The following is a 13537-nucleotide window of genomic DNA, read 5'->3' as shown; positions in this document are numbered from 1 at the left end:
TGTGTGCCTCTGCCATTTTTCGTCTGGGTCGGGATGTTCGTCAATCACCGCTCAGTAGCACGTTCAATGATTGCAATAAAACAAACATAATGCGCCGCTAAGTCCCCTTTTTGCTGCATCACCTTCAAGTTGTTTTAATTAGGCTAAATTAGATTAATTAGGTACCTTTTGACTAGGTTGTGTGAGTATACACTGTACTCACTTGCTTTCGATTTTCTTTTGCATTTTTAGCAGCTTAATACGAAACAGTGCGCAGTCAACCAACAGAGACCATTCCCTTTATAGCCAGGCCAGAAGTCGGCAGTTTTACTGTTACGGAGAAGCACGCCAAAGCCACTGCAAAACCTAGCCAAAGCAGCACATTCCATTGACCAAATATTGGTATTGTGCTGGCAATGCCCGGTCCATAGTACCCATATAAAACCCATAAGAACCAGCGCATTGCCGACATAACATCGATATCGGGTCGATTGTTCTTGCCGCATCCTCGACCGTTCAAAAAGACAAATCGACTTTTATGCCGGGCACCTCTCGGACATTCTCGCTGCCAAGCGAACTCCTGGTCAGAAAGAGGCAATCCTGTCACATGACCGTGCAGTCGCGTTGGGATCGAGTAAGCTTCGTTAACCATGCATGTTGTTGTTGTTGTGACTGTAGGAAGAAGGAAAAGAAAATGCACGGGCCTGCTACTGGCTCTGTAGCTGAGCCACCTCCGCTGCCTCCTGCAGACAGAAGAGAAAATAGAGAAGAAAGAAAAGGAAGAGGCGCTTGTGGTAGAGCATCCGCCTCGCATTCGGGAGGTGCCGGGTTCGATCCCTGGTGCCGCCGGTTACCCACCGGTTTTTAAATGGGTACAAGCTTTCCTCCGGCCTGGTGCTCGGCTCTTCTGGGGTGAAATGCTTGGGAAAAGGGGTCACGGCCCACCAAATAGTTGCGCCGATGTGGCAGTGATTCGTTCCGCCATCGGACAACAATAAGTCCGCCTTGCGCGGCAACAGCCCATTATGTGACCGAAGCGGTGGCCTTGTGGTAGAGCATCCGCCTCGCATTCGGGAGGTACCGGGTTCGATCCCTGGTGCCGCCGTTACCCACCGGTTTTTAAATGGGTACAAGCTTTCCTCCGGCCTGGTGCTCGGCTCTTCTGGGGTGAAATGCTTGGGAAAAGGGGTCACGGCCCAAATAGTTGCGCCGATGTGGCAGTGATTCGTTCCGCCATCGGACAACAATAAGTCCGCCTTGCGCGGCAACAGCCCATTCTGTGACCGAAGCGGTGGCCTTGTGGTAGAGCATCCGCCTCGCATTCGGGAGGTACCGGGTTCGATCCCTGGTGCCGCCGGTTACCCACCGGTTTTTAAATGGGTACAAGCTTTCCTCCGGCCTGGTGCTCGGCTCTTCTGGGGTGAAATGCTTGGGAAAAGGGGTCACGGCCCAAACAGTTGCGCCGATGTGGCAGTGATTCGTCCCGCCATCGGACAACAATAAGTCCGCCTTACGCGGCAACAGCCCATTCTGTGACCGAAGCGGTGGCCTTGTGGTAGAGCATCCGCCTCGCATTCTGGAGGTACCGGGTTCGATCCCTGGTGCCGCCGGTTACCCACCGGTTTTTAAATGGGTACAAGCTTTCCTCCGGCCTGGTGCTCGGCTCTTCTGGGGTGAAATGCTTGGGAAAAGGGGTCACGGCCCAAATAGTTGCGCCGATGTGGCAGTGATTCGTTCCGCCATCGGACAACAATAAGTCCGCCTTGCGCGGCAACAGCCCATTCTGTGACCGAAGCGGTGGCCTTGTGGTAAAGCATCCGCCTCGCATTCGGGAGGTACCGGGTTCGATCCCTGGTGCCGCCGGTTACCCACCGGTTTTAAATGGGTACAAGCTTTCCTCCGGCCTGGTGCTCGGCTCTTCTGGGGTGAAATGCTTGGGAAAGGGGGTCACTGCCCAGGTGGTTTCTGGGCAGTGCGCCGATGTGACAATGATCCGTTCCGCCATCGGACAACAGTAAGTCCGCCTCGCGCGGCAAAAGCCCATTATGTGGCCCTTCGTAACTCAAACATGGCGAAAACAATCGTTCCTCACTCATATATACAACAACAAAAGTACAGGAACAAAGTGGCACTGCTGGCGCTTTGTCCACGGAGAGCATCTCGTTGCCACAAGACCCTTCTGTCGGCACAAGGGGGCCATAATTGGAACATTGTGCTGTACACCTAGAAATTGCGACTGATTTTTACACATGCACTGCTGGCAGGAAGAGGCGGAAGATTGCCGTGTCCTCGGTAAAGACTGCCGCACCGGACCGTCGTCCTTTAGTTGTTTGTTGCGCTGCCATTACCGCCGTCCACGCATTCACTGGTGCTTGTTTCAGTCGCCGCTGGTCTCGTCTTGTTTGGTACATAGGCGGAAACAGGGCGAGAACTGGTCGCACACTTCGCTTATCACTGGTTCTGATTGTGATATATGCTACGTCCTGACTTCAACTTCAACTTCATCGGAGCTCAAGTGAGTCCCCCCGTCGACACAAATGAAAATCCATAAGAACAGTAGAATTTGAATTTAAAAACGCACCAGACATAATAGTGAAAACTTCATCCCACATTATTACTGCCAAGAAATGTTTCCTAAACTGTTAGAGTTGGAGGTGACCACTCCTCGTAGCGGGAAATAAGAGTCTGTTGACCCGCCGGTGCAGTCCAGGGATGGGCTGTGCCGGCTAAGTCTCTATGTATGGACGCCGCGGGGGAATCCCCGCTGACTAATGTCATCAGGGGTAGGGGCAACCCCGTGTAACCCAGCCCGCGAGGAGGCATGGGGGCGCTGTTAGAGACTGTCTTCACTCCCCCTCCGGCGTGCCAGGGCCGTCCTGGGAAACACTGAGGCCTTCGGGCGTCTCAGCAGGCTAAGAGAGTGAAGACGAAGCGAAAGCAGAACTGGTGCACGCACCCTCTGAGAGTCTGTCAGTAGTACCGCTGTGAGACCAGAGGGGTGGAGGATGAAGCCTCCACTCGCGCTTCCGGTACGTAGGCGGTAGGTCCCAAAGAGTTTGCAACGGGGCCGGCGTCCAATTCAAGACGCTTAACAAAATTTGGTAGAATCGGGCTCTCGCGTGGAGCGCAGCACGAAGAGAGTTACCGAAGTCGGGGGCGCGAAGGCGTCTGGCAGGGGTGCACGTCATGGGAGTGCACCACGGGTGTTGCGATCCCGCCTGCCCGAGCACGCGGGTGCGACCCACAACACGACCAACGCGGTGGCAGTAGTTGACAAGTCCGCCACGCGCGCTGGGAGAGCTGCAGGATTCGTTTTCAACTCGACGATGACCAGACGTAAACTGGGACAAGAGCGGTCCCCGGCGTGGGTGTCCGCCATTTTGTGGAACTTAGCTCTTGGGAAGGGGCTCGGCCTGGGCGATCCCGTGTAAGCCTGGGGGATACTGTTTGGCGAGCTAAACTCTTCTTATACCGAAGCGTGTTCTTGTGGTAGAGCATCCGCCTCGTGTTCGGGAGGTGCCAGGTTCGATCCCTGGTGCCGGCGGGTACCCACCGGCTATTCAATGGGTACAAGCTTTCCCCCGGTCTGGTGCTCGGCTCTTTGGGGTGAAATGTTTGGGAAAGGGGTCATAGGTCCCAAATAGTTGCTCCGATGTGGCAGTGATCAGTTCCGCCATCGGACAACAATAAGTCCGCCTTGTGCGGCAAAAGCCCATTATGTGGCCTTTTTTTTTTTCTTGAACCAACATTTTGGTTCATGGCCCCTTTTCCCAAGCATTTCACCCCAGAAGAGCCGAGCATCAGGCCGGGGGAAATCTTGTACCCATTGGAAACCGGTGGGTACCCGGCGGCACTGGGGATCGAACCCCGTACCTCCCGAATGCGAGGCGGATGCTCTACCACAAGGCCACCGAAGCGGTGGCGGGTGCAATGACGGCCTACAACAGATAAAAATGCGAACAGGCTAGCCTCCGTCGCAAACGGCGGTGACCTACCTGTCCCAGCCTCATCAGGGGAGCACCATTAAATAAAGGAGGAAGCACTAGACGTCTGCAGCAGGTAGCATATACGTGCGCCGGTGAGCATGGCCACGCGCTGTCGTAGAAGCAGCACGTTACACGGGGTTTATGCTTCACGACATGAGCACAATTTATATTCATCATTTCCTCTTCCTTCTTCGTTCGCGCTCTTGTTCCCCTTCTCTTTAGATTTATTTCCGGTTCTTTGCTCTTCCTCTTTCTTTCTTTCGAATCATATGCGAAAGCGCATGAGCGTCGAAGTTGTGAGCCGTGGGGGTGTTAAATGGCACTGCTTTGTATGTATTTTTTTTTTTTCGTGAAATATAATCACTCAGCGAAACGCATTTCGACATCTGACAGCCCATAAAGAAAAGCAGCTTAGTTGGCAACTAGGCGGTTTTCGTGCCGAAAGAACGCCAGGCAAGACCCTGTTCTTTACTTGCAGTCGTGAAATTTGTTCCTGTCCCAGTTTGCACAAATCGGGCGATACCTTTGAGAAGCCTAAACGGTGCAAGAACTGGTAATTACCGAGAGTTCATTGTCAGCTGACACGTCCGTTATGGACAAACCCTAGAGAAAAAACCCTATGAGTCACAATAACCTAGCTTATACAGATTTCTCATATAGTAATCTCATACTAAACTCGTACAAATCTCACATATTCTCATACAGATATCATTTAACGTATTATAAATATATGAGATTGTACGAGACTTGTATGGGTTTAGTATGAGGAATCTGTATGAGGTTATTGTTACTCATACGGTTTTTTACGCTAGGGAAGTTTACGATAACGTCCCTTGTTTCTGGACGGCGCTACACGGAAAGCAGCGTAGCTCAGCCTCTTGCTCGCGCTGATTCACGCTTATCATATCATTGTTGATTAGGCGACTGAAAAAGCAACGACAAGTGAACGGCGCTAACGGCCGCTGTCAGTGGCCGCTGTATAGACCCCGTGCCTAATACTGCAGCAGTTGCCACAACTACTTTTGCCTGCTCCTCTGGATATCTGCATTGTCGCCAGGGCAGGACCCACGGCGAGAATAAAAAGAAGGACTTGAACATTAAACGGCAGGAGGAGAGGCTCTCTCCTGTGAATCAACTCTCTTTCTGTGGTTTTGTATTTAACTCCGCCGGTCTGATGTCCTGTGAGCCCCACAACAAATCTAAACCAACTTCCCTATAACTGCTCTTTGTAAACACTAATAACGCATCAATCGATGAATAAAAAGGGCATATATGGAGCTCTGCGACCTTGCTGAAAGCGCACCCAGCTCCGGCTGAACCTTGCTATATCAATCGACAATAATCAGAACTGCTAGCCTGACGAGCACTTTGGTATTACCAGTCATAAACCGACGTTAATGCCCCGAACAGCGCGTCGTATCTGTAAACAAACACTGTCATAGCTTGCACTCCCCTAATGTACCAGGAGTGCAATCCCGTCTACAGCTTCTTTTTCCTCTGGACCGGCGGCCACTGCTCCCATCTCATCTCCATCCTCTCGGCCGTCTTCGACCCCTTCCACCGCTTGGACAAACACTCGAAGGGGCACTCAGCCAGCAAGCCAAGCCGAGCGGCATAACGCACCACCACTTCTCGCGAGCCGTCTCTCAACCGGCCGGGCGTGCGGATACTTTCGCCAGACCAGACCTTGTGTACACAAGTGACGCGCAGACGCGGAGGAGGCACCGGTCATAGCCAGCTTCACACCACAAACACCCCCGCTCTTCATATTTTCTCTCTCTCTCTCTCTCGCTCTCCCTCTCTCTCTCATAGCAAAGTCCCCGCCATCTTTCTCCAAACAGCATGTAGAGCGCGAGACGTTGCCCGAAGAATGCGAGAAATGCAAACAAGCCGGGCCCTATTGCACACCGACCGCCGCGGGTTAGGCCGATGCTCTGGGAAGGCTCGCTGGCAGGCCGAAACGTAAACCAGCGCGCCAGGTCAGTCAAGAGCCCATACGCACCCTCTCCTTAACCCCCCGCCTCAACGTGGCGCAACCTGCGCCGCTGTTATCACTTGTGGCCAATGGCACGGATATCGGTGCGCGCCTCCCTCTTCGCGAAAGAGAGCAAGGTCTGAAACGGAGACAGGCCTTGCGCAAGATAGGCTGAGGCAAGGTTTGAGAGCACGGATCGGTGTGGACGATGATGATGATGATGGACATTTATATTGATACGACACTCGTGTCATCTAGTCGTCTAGGTCTATGTGTGCGTAAACAAACTGTGGAAACGTTCGAGGCAACGTGCGTACCACACGCCAAAGCATAGTTTGCCTGTTTTAGCCAGGACACAGAAATGCTCATTTCGTGCCTGTACTGTTGGAATCCGCAAGGCGTTTAGCGTTATAACTTTACTCCAAAACGTTATATTGTTGCGCTTAATTAGTAGCAACCAGCTCTTAATTGACTCTCAATCGCCAGACCGGATGGCTGAAGCGATCAGGCACGATTCCACGGCTTATCCATCACGGCTAAGACGGCGGACGACAGTTTTTACGGCGGCGGAAATGCGGAAACTCCACTGAGAGTTATTCCGCGCTAAACTCCGGCTGGGCGGCATCACTTAAAACAGGTCATTCCACTACACAGCGATTCGCAGCCCGTACTGTGGCTGCGAACCGTGCAAAATCAATAAATGACTTTAAGCAAAGTCCTCCTTTAAGGTTTCAGTTTTTCGATAGTAAACCCTTCGTGCGCAAAAGGATGCAAACAAATAATCGAAAGGACTGTTTGCGCGTTATGGGTTGTTGTTGTGGCTGTAGGAAGAAAGAAAAGAAAGTGCACGGGCCTGCTACTGGCTCTGTATAGCTGAGCCACCTCCGCTGCCTCGTGCGGACAGGAGAGAGGGATTCCGTGAGATTCATTTATAGGAAGGGAAAGACGCGGTAACTGCCTCACTTGTTTTCTGTGGACACCTCACACGCGCCGTAAGGGAAGGGAGGAAGGTGGGACTGAAAGTGGAAAGAGAAAATAGACAAGAAAGAAAAGATGAGGGAGAGAAAGACGCGCGCCGCAACAACAGCGGTCGTCCCCCACCACCGAAGCGGTGGCGGGTGCAATGACGGCCTACAACAGATAAAAATCAGTGGCTGGCTAGCCCCCACCGCAAGCGGCGTTGACCTACCGTCCCAGTCCCGTAGGGCCAGGAACTGCCACCCTTCACCACCTCCTCCATCCGTGTTATGTGCGAGTGTTAGATAGTACCCAGCGTTGCAGCATCACATGCATCACAGTACGACATCAAAGTAATACGCAGCAGATGCTCAGCAAAGTATAGTAATGGTTCTTTTAAAAGCCGAAATCCATGTAAGGTGACCGCTAACGCTCGTTATTTTAAGGTTGTATTCGTATAAACAAATTTCACCATTTCTTCAGCGTCCGTGCTTATAACAGGCTACCAGATGTGCTCTGATTGTTTGGGGGAAACGGAAACACTAGAACTGCCCGAGCGTTCCCCAATTGCGGAACAACAAACACTGGCGCCACCCGCATGGCTTTTGCCCGAGGCAACGCAAAGAAGCGCACGAAGCCCGGGAGTAAACACAGTGTGGATCCCTCGAGGCTGTTGTAGAGAAAGAAAAAAAATTAAAAAAAAAAAAAACGATGGGGAGTGGAGATGCAACCGCCCCTGGCAACGCGACCGAACTTTTTCGACGAAAGTTCGGAGCAAACTTTACACTGCCAACTAATGCACTCAAAAGAGCTTTATAATTTACCGACGAAGCAGGACGCTCGAGCGGCAGAAAAATCGCGTGGCGCAGAAAAAAAACAAACAAACAAACAAAAAACAATGAGGTAAACTTTAGACTCCCGTCTAAAACGCTTTTTTTTTTTTTTTTTAATACTGCTCGCCCGCTTATAAGGATTCCGCGAAGCGTGTAGAAGGAAGAGACGTGAAGGTGCATGGTACGACGCTCTTTCGTTCAACTTCCGTTTCCAGCATCGCACAGCAGCAGGAGCGCTTTGATCGCTGCGCTTTCCTTCTCCGTTTCGCCCTGGTGATCCTCTCCTATACCGACTTTCCTCTTTCACACATTCACTCTTGCTTTCCCCCCAGAGAAGAATCTGTTTCCCTCACCTCCGAATATAAACAGGAGCAAGCCGTTTGTGTGTGTGTGTGCGCGCGCTCTCTCTCTATCATATTCGCAATTGTATCCTGCGCATCAGGCGAAACGAAGAGGCGTCGTGTGCTGTGCGATGTCAGCGCACGTTAAAGATCCCCAGGCGGTCGAAATTACCCCGTAGCCCTGCACTACGGCTCCTCTTTCTCTCTTTCCACTTTCACTCCCACCTTACTCCCTTCCCTTACGGCGCGGTTGCGGTGTACACAGAAAAACAAGTGAGACAGTTACCGTGCCTTTCCCTCCCTATAAATAAATCAGTTTTTTAAATCATTCACTGCCTTTTAAAGGTATCATGCTACCTGATTGTTTTTGTTTTTTTTTTTTTTTTTTTTAACGCGACAGCGGTAAGGGCCCCGTGTCGCAGAAAAATCGGTGTCATCGTCGGCGGCCGTCGTCCCGCGTTGGCCGTGAGCGAAAAATTCCAGAAGTACTAATAAATAAAAACTAGTAGGAAAAATCGCCGACCTGAGGAATCGAACGTGGGCCTCCGGGGTGCTAGACGAGCACGATAACAACTCCGCCACGCCAGCTAGATAGTTCGAAATGGACAAGGCGCATCTATTGAATGCGGTGTTGCCTCAGAAATTTCCCTTAGAGAAGTGTACTGTGCCGTATAATAATAATAATAATAATAATAATAATAATAATAATAATAATAATAATAATAATAATAATAATAATAATAATAATAATAATAATAATAATATGTAAATTACAGAATTACAGAACACGCAGTTAAGCGAGTGGCAAATTACTTTTCCCTCTTGCAAGTTGCTCTATGTAAGAATTCAAAACCGAGCCTCCCTTCTCAGTGCACGCCTCAGGCGCATTGTAAGCGAAGGAACGCTTAGAATCACATTTCAGAACAAGTAATTACCAAACAGTCATGCTTTGGACAAGTTAACGAGTGTTGCATCATGTGAACTACGTCTTTGTGTCACTCAAAAACGCGACAAGGAAATGAGTAGACGGTGCGAACGGGGCACGATAATGCTATCGCGTTCCATTCTTGAAGGCGAAGCTTAAGCGTCCTCCAATTTTTTTTTTTTTTTTTTTTTTGGGGGGGGGGGGGGGGCGACAGATCAGGTTTACCCTGAGCTCTGTATAAAGATAGCGCCGACTTCGATTACGTCTTACTGCTTCCCTGAGCGGCTCGAAGCGCCGTCAGTTCGCGTAGACTACAACCGAATGCAAGTCCGCGAACAGGCCGGAGGAGTGTTTCGGTTTCCTTTTCTTTGAGCGCCAAACTTTTAAGCCCCGTCCCCTACGCGCGCGTGCTCATGCAAAGCTCAGCAGCGTATATAGTGCAGATACCGGCAGCACGCTTTAACGCACTCACGCTCTCGTGCACGTGCGCGCAGGCACAGACGGCATGGTCCAAATGCCTGGTCACGCGGACGCAGTGTCCGACAGTGCGCAACAAAGAAGGAAACGACCCGCCAGCCGTACCGTGAAAATCGACGCTGTCCAGAACCCGTTCGTAAAGGCCAGGAAAGTGCATTGAACGTGATTGCCGTGCGGCGTATTAGCATACTCTACGACCAGTTACAAACGTTCGGAAAGGCCGAGCTCATTGATCGCATCAGCGGCAAATAGCTTTTCAAAAGTCCTCGTGTGTAAAAATTTGAACACGGCGTGGTAATCGCATAATTGTACCGCCGCTTGTGGCAATGAGACGAGAGCGAAAACAATGTTCTAATACGGAAAGAAAAGTTGCGGCATGTCGTCAACATCTGCGGGAGCTAAGAGGTCGTAATTCCTTTCTAACTGGTCTGATTTCCCTGCTCATAGGTGGCGCCACCTTTATAAAAACAGACCGCGCAAGGCGTGCCCACGTTTAGCTTTCTTCATGCTTTCTAATTCGTATACGACGAAAAGAAATTCTGCAAAAGATTTATTTATTTATTTATTTATTTATTTATTTATTTATTTATTTATTTATTTATTTATTTATTTATTTATTTATTTATTTATTTATTAGAGATACTATCAGTCCGGTCAGGACAAAGATAGGAGCGATACAGCGATTTAGCGTTCCTCTAACGAGGCGATGGAGAACGGCAAGTTCGAAGACATTGTTATTACGCGAGAGATCTGCGACTGCGTGGCGACGTAAGCCACAGGCGGTTGTGCTGGCACAAGCAGTCGACGCAGTTGGGGACGGAACGTTTCCGAGGTTGTTCTTCACTCGTGCAAATCGATGCGCAGGTGTAAGAAGGCAGCAAAAGAGGAGCGCAGACAATCTCTTCCTTTCTTTCTTTCTTTCTTTCTTTCTTTCTTTCTTTCTTTCTTTCTTTCTTTCTTTCGTCTCTTTCTTTCTTTATTTATTTATTTATTTCGTCTCTTTCTTTCTTTCTTCCTTTCTCTTTTTCTTTCTTTCCTTCTTTTTCTTTCCCATTTTGTCTGCCTCCGCTCTCTCCGTCCTGCGCGCCATTTATATGCATGCGCGACAGATAAATGAATCTTCCGAACGTCTATGGGCGATTAATTCTTTGCCCCTATTAATCTCTGCTGACACAAGACACTGTTGAAGTTTTTGCCAGCGTAGTTTCAAATTCGCACACAGCGCACTGTTTCTCTCTCTCTCTCTCTCTCTCTCTCTCTCTCTCTCTCTCTCTCTCTCTCTCCCTATATATATATATATATATATATATATATATATATATATATATATATATATATATATATATATATATATATATATATATATATATATTATATCACAACTTTCCCGATTATTCTTTAACAAGAGTTTCGTACGGTGGACCGTCTTTCTTCAGCGTATAATTGAGAATATATATAGCTATAGAATATATCGAGCTTCTCAGTTCAGTTCAGTTCAGTTCAGTTCTGTCGTTCAGTCGTGTCCGACTCTTCGTGACCCTATGGACCATATCACGCCACGCTTTCGGGTCTCTCACTATCTTCCTAACATCACATAACCTCATCTGCAGCGCCTCGAGGATGCCATCTAACCATCGCGTTCGCTGCCTACCCCTTCTCCGGTGACCCTCAACCTTTCCCAACATCAAATCTTTCTCCAGCGACTCCTCTCTTCTCATCAGGTGACCAAAGTAGCTGAGCTTTAACTTTAGAATTTGACCCTCCAATGAGCAGTTAGGGTTTATGGTCGACAATATCGACTGATTTGATCTTCTGGCAGTCCAAGGAACTCTCAAGAGTCTCCGCCAGCACCACAATTCAAACGCGTCAAATCTTCGGCGGTCAGCCTTCTTCACAGTCCAATTCTCGCATACATAAATTACAACTGGAAAGACCATAGCACGAGTTATACGGATCTTGGTTGGCAGTGTAATGTATCTGCTCTTTACTAGGCGGTCAAGGCTAGCCATGGCTCTCTTCCCCAGAAGCAGGCGTCTCCTAATTGCATGGCTGCAGAAAACCCTATGACCAGTCACAATATATACCAGTCACTTAAGTTATACAGGGCATAAACGTAAACGAGATGACACAGGGTAGAGAAAACGGTATACTTTATTCCGACATTTCGGCCGTGGTGCGGCCTTCGTCAAGGTAGCCGACGCGGGACGCGCAATACGTTAGTGGAGTTCCCGTGGCTTAAGAGCACGCGAATTATTCACGGAGCTGCGAATCCCGGACCAGAGAACATCCATTGATATCTTCCGCTTATGTTTGCGTGTCACTATATTCCAAAGCGAGCGTTAACGGAAGTCGCCCATAGTATACAATGGAAGTTGGAAAGGTAAGAACAACCTACGCCGCCATCCAACTCGTGCAGAGCTTTTTTACGCGTTTTTAGCAGGTAAGTCCAGCTAACTATGCATTTCAGCTTCCAAACTAAACTGCGCGAACTACGCGGCAGTCATTCGTGTGCGATATGCGCGCCTTTAAGCCTCCGACAAATCCGCTTGTCTGAGACTTGGTGGCCAGAAAAGCGCTCCCGCATCTGTTTCGTCGCGCTTGAACGACCCGCGCGGTGGCGCTTGCGATCGCGGGCCGGTTATGTACGGCCGCTTGAAACCGAACAGCAGCCGCGGCACGAGAAGGTGGCAGCTCTCGATTTATGTAATTCTTTGGCGGTTGAGTGCTCCTCATTTACTGGCAGCCAGAGAAAGAAAATACTCAGCGGCAAAAGTACAGCATTTTGGCAATGATTCCAGTAAATAATAAAGTTGTTTTTGTTTTTTTAGTAAGTAAAGCGCGCGGTGTAGGGAAGAGCGAAACGACGCCATCGAAAACAATGAGAATCAGAATCAGATTACAAGAAAGAACTTTCATCATCATCAGCCTGACTATGCCCACTGCAGGGCGAAGGCCTCTCCCATATTTCTCCAATTAACCCGGTTCTTTGCTAGCTGCATCCACTTGACCCCTGCGAACTTCTTAACCACATCCGCCCTACTAACTTTCTGCGGCCCCCTACTACGCTTTCCTTCCCTTGGAATCCAGTTTGTTACCCTAAGCGACCATCGGTTAGCCTGTCTTCGCACTACATGCCCTGCCCATGCCCATTTCTTCTTCTTGATTTCCACTTGAATGTCAGTAACTTGAGTTATTTCTCTGACCCACTCTGCGCGCTTCCTATCTCTTAATGTTACCCCTATTATTTTTCGTTCCTAGCCCTCTGAGTTGTCCTGTTCAACTTAAGTAGAACCCTTTTGGTTAGCCTCCACGTTTCAGCCCCATAGGTGAGTACAGGTAAGATGCAACTGTTGTATATTTCCTTTTGAGCGACACCGGTAAGCTGCTAGTCCTAATCTGCGAGTGCTTACTCGCAGCTTACTCGAGTAAGCACTCGCAGAAAGAATTTTAACTCAAACTAAATCAACAGAAACTCAATTCCAGACAACATATACAAGGCTTTTCTTTAAAGATTCTTTAAAGATTGATGTTTAAAGATATTTATCTGAAATAAAAGCTTGGCAAACCCTTTAAGAAAAACTATAGAAATTGCTCCAAGCGCCTTAGAAGAACCTTAAGGCGATTGTTGTTGCTTCATCTAATGAGGCAGCAACCTTCGGCCGTCATATATATATGCGACTATATATCATTAACATTGAGCAAAACAGAGGGAAACATTTCATGCGACTTGCGTTGAACTTACTCGTTCCGTAAGCAGAGGCTTCGGGAAGCGGTGTGTCAGAGGCTCCAACAGCAAACGTTGCAAGCCGACTGGTCGATGCGTTTCTACCTGCGTATAAGATGCAAACGTGCCTATAGAAAGCAGTACTGTAAATCATCAATCATTTCCCTCTTATTCTTTTTTTTTCTCACGCACGTTCCTCCGTTGCCTTTACTTCCTTCAGAATCTCCCCTAAGGCAAGAATTCCAAAAGACAAAGTCCCTGTTTAAACCGGCGCGCATCAAGAACCGTGGGTGACAAACTATATAGTTAGCATATAAGTCTAATCAATGCAGTGTCACAT

The 13537-nt window shown here is 49.0% G+C and overlaps 1 protein-coding gene across 4 annotated transcripts in view; it reads right to left on the bottom strand.

The window, feature by feature from the left end:
- Positions 1–13537, bottom strand: part of LOC146196478 (uncharacterized) — a 301218-nt gene that overhangs the window by 191984 nt on the left and 95697 nt on the right. For 2 of the 4 annotated variants that reach the window (XM_084598211.1, XM_084598213.1), the window contains exon 2: positions 13216–13298. The gene's annotated coding sequence lies outside the window, so the exon portion shown is untranslated. Of the gene's footprint in view, positions 1–13215; positions 13303–13537 lie in introns of all 4 variants that reach the window. The other 2 variants (XM_084598210.1, XM_084598212.1) reach the window with 1 other exon arrangement.

Source organism: Amblyomma maculatum, chromosome 3 (genome assembly GCF_055883805.1).
Source record: "Amblyomma maculatum isolate TAMU_Amacu chromosome 3, ASM5588380v1, whole genome shotgun sequence".
In the NCBI taxonomy this organism is placed as follows: domain Eukaryota; kingdom Metazoa; phylum Arthropoda; class Arachnida; order Ixodida; family Ixodidae; genus Amblyomma; species Amblyomma maculatum.
Note: the sequence above shows the minus strand (reverse complement) of the source record. Positions and strands in the feature narration are given on the sequence as shown.